This window comes from Ochotona princeps, chromosome 31 (genome assembly GCF_030435755.1).
Source record: "Ochotona princeps isolate mOchPri1 chromosome 31, mOchPri1.hap1, whole genome shotgun sequence".
In the NCBI taxonomy this organism is placed as follows: Eukaryota; Metazoa; Chordata; class Mammalia; order Lagomorpha; family Ochotonidae; genus Ochotona; species Ochotona princeps.
In genome coordinates, this window is record NC_080862.1 from 7,633,590 (window position 1) to 7,636,753 (window position 3,164).

The following is a 3,164-nucleotide window of genomic DNA, read 5'->3' on the forward strand; positions in this document are numbered from 1 at the left end:
TATATAGAATTTTAACTTGGAGCACTTACAGGTATGGTAAGAGAGACGATAGCATCTGAATTTTGTTGGTTTAGGTTTCAACATTTCCTCTAGAATTTATTCTCAGATACAGTTTAGACGAACCGAAAAGCAACACTCTTCAGTCTTGGGAAGTTTAAAATTTGATCATCTAAAGAAGGAAAGGCCGTAAGAATTTTAAAAATATGAATACTTGCCAGTTCACAGATGATAAAATTTAAGGCCATTAAAAGTAAGGGGTTGGTTGGCTTCTCCACTCAGCTTTTGTCAACTATAATAGTTTTATTCACAAGCTTTTTTTTTAATTGCATAATTGGAACAGTTTAAGAAATTAGTACAACTGTTTAGAAACATTTAAAATGTTCTTTCTGATATAAGCTATTTACTTGGACAAAACATTGGCATCTAAAATTTGAGGTGTGTTAAGACTGCTTTTTGTTTTAAAAATGTGGTTTACATTCAGACTTTTGAAGTGTTTTATGCTTCACATGGCTAAGCTGTAGTTTGCCGAGTTACCAGCATACAAATAAACGTGCTGTAATTTTAAAAGATGCTTTGAATAAAAATTTATTTTAATTTAACTACGTGGTCATTCCTGAAGCCTTTCTACTTTGTCTTCCTATCAGAAATGTAATAATCACAAAGAACATTCCCTGTTTCTTCCTATTCTGACATTATTATTCTGGTACATTTTATGTCCTAATCCTATGCCAGGAGTGTTTGCATGAGCGCAACTGTTGCGTGGGGGTTTGCGTTTCCATACTTTTTGGCCTTTGGGGTCATCAACATTTAACTTCCTTGTTTGGGCTTACAAATACAAGAGTTTGGATGTATACTACACCATTGCCAGCTTTCTCCCAGGCCTGAAATTGGACTAACACGCAGCTGGGATTTTAGTGCTTTTACAAACCTCGGGATGCATTTCATCTGGGACCCACCTCTCCCAGAATACATTTGGAGCTTGTTCAATTTTCTGGGTCTAGCAAATTAGTTTTTTGAATCTGTTATTTTTGGTAGACCAATGGCAAGGTCCAGCCTCTTGTGTTTTTAATATGTAAGGGTCTCCCAACACCACCTGCGGCGTGAGTAGTGGTTTCAACAAGGTGGGGATAGGATGTTGACAGACTAGGTCCTGGAACTACTGTGAATAAAAGCAAATACAGATAGCATGAAGGCCACCACTGAAAGTGGTAAGATTGGCTTGATTTTGAGATTGATTTATTTGAAAGAATTGGCGGGAGAGAATCCCATTTGCTGCAATGGTGAGGGCCTGGCTAGACCAAGTCAGGAGCCCACAACTCCTCCGGGGTCTTCAGGGAACCACGCAGGGGCTATCCTCAGCTGCTTGCCCAGACATTAGCCCAGAGCTAGCTCAGAAACCAAGCAGCCAGGAGTCAACCCACAGGGGTTGGCAGGCAGTGGCTTCTTCACTCATTGTTTCACACCCTGGCTCCCCACTTGGGGAACTCATTTGTTTTTTTAAAGATTTAATTTTTAAAAAAGATATATATTTATTGCAAAGTCAGATATATAAAGAGGAGGAGAGACAGGGAGATCTTCCATCCGATGATTCACTCCCCAAGTGACCACGACAGCAGGTGCTGTGCCGATCCAAAGCCAGGAGCTCTTCCCGGCTCCTGGGTCCAGATTTGTTTAATTTTTTTTTTTTGGAATGACATACAGAAAGATCTTCCGACTGCTGATTCTCCAAGTGGGAACTGAGCTGATCTGAAGCCAGGAGCCATGAACCTCCATTAGGTTTCCCACGTGGATGCAGGGTGCTAAGGCTCTGGGCCGTCCTTGACTGTTTTCCCAGACCACAAGCAGGGAGCTGGATGGAAAGTGGGACCACCGGGACTAGAACCAGCGCCCATATGGGATCCCAGCACACAAGGCAAGGATTTTAGCCACTAGGTTACCGCGGTAGGCCCAGGAAAAGGTTTTGAAGTCAGCATTAAATTGAGCATTTTGAGGGAATTATCCAAAATGAATATGAATTGGGTTTGGTTTTTTGGGGGGGGGGTTATACTTAATGTGTAGGTTTCTTTCTAGATTTGCATATTGTGGACTCTCCTGGGATTTCTGGTGCTTTTTTTTTTTAAAGATTCATTTTATTACAGCCAGATACACACAGTGGAGGAGAGACAGAGAGGAAGATCTTCCGTCCGATGATTCACTCCCTAAGTGAGCCGCAACGGGCCGGTGCTGCGCCGATCCGAAGCCGGGAACCTGGAACCTCTTCCGGGTCTCCCACGCGGGTGCAGGGTCCCAATGCACTGGGCCGTCCTCCACTGCTTTCCCAGGCCACAAGCAGGGAGGGAGCTGGGTGGGAAGTGGAGCTGCCGGGATTAGAACCAGCGCCCATATGGGATCCCGGGGCTTTCAAGGCTAGGCCACGCCGCCGGGCCCTCTGGTGCTTTTTTTTGAACGCGTCTGCAAATGTTCCTGGCAGCATGCTTTCACAGGAGCCCCCGGGGCAACCCCCCCCCCCCTCGCTTTCCTACCAGATGGGGAAGGAAACAACAGGGATGTGACTCAAAAATAAAATGGAGTGCACAAAGCTTTCAGACTATTATGTTCCAGAAAAAGCAGATCTAACCTAAAAGGAACTTTTTAAGAAAATTCATTTGAAAGCGCTCTTCCACACGCTGGTTCAATCCCCAAGTGGATCGCAACAGTCCGGACTGGGCCGGTCCAAAGCCAAAGCTAGGAGGTTTCCTCCAGTGTTCCAAGTGGGTGCAGGAGTCACCCCGCTGCTTTCCCAGTGGGAAGTGGGGCAGCAGGACCGCCCAAAGTGACTTTTGAGTGACCGGAGTGGTGTTTTGACTCGGTTACCGGGCGCATGCATTTGTCAAAACTCACCTCAAACTTGCATGCTTCTCACTGCACTGTAAATTGCCCTTTAAGGAAAAAAAAAGTATTGCACGGAAGAAAGCAAAACAAACGCTAAGACGGAGGAGTGACCGTGTCTGGAGGCAGAGGCCGACCCCAGACCCGCTTCCGGTCTCGGTCTCGCCTCGGAGGTGCTCGGCTCTAGGTGCCTGGCAAGTCCCAGCGCACCTCAGGCACCGGCGCCGGCATGTGGGGTTCGCGCCCGGCTGGCTCTTCCTGTTCCTGCCGCGCCCTCTTCCCGGGCAGGCCGGGGG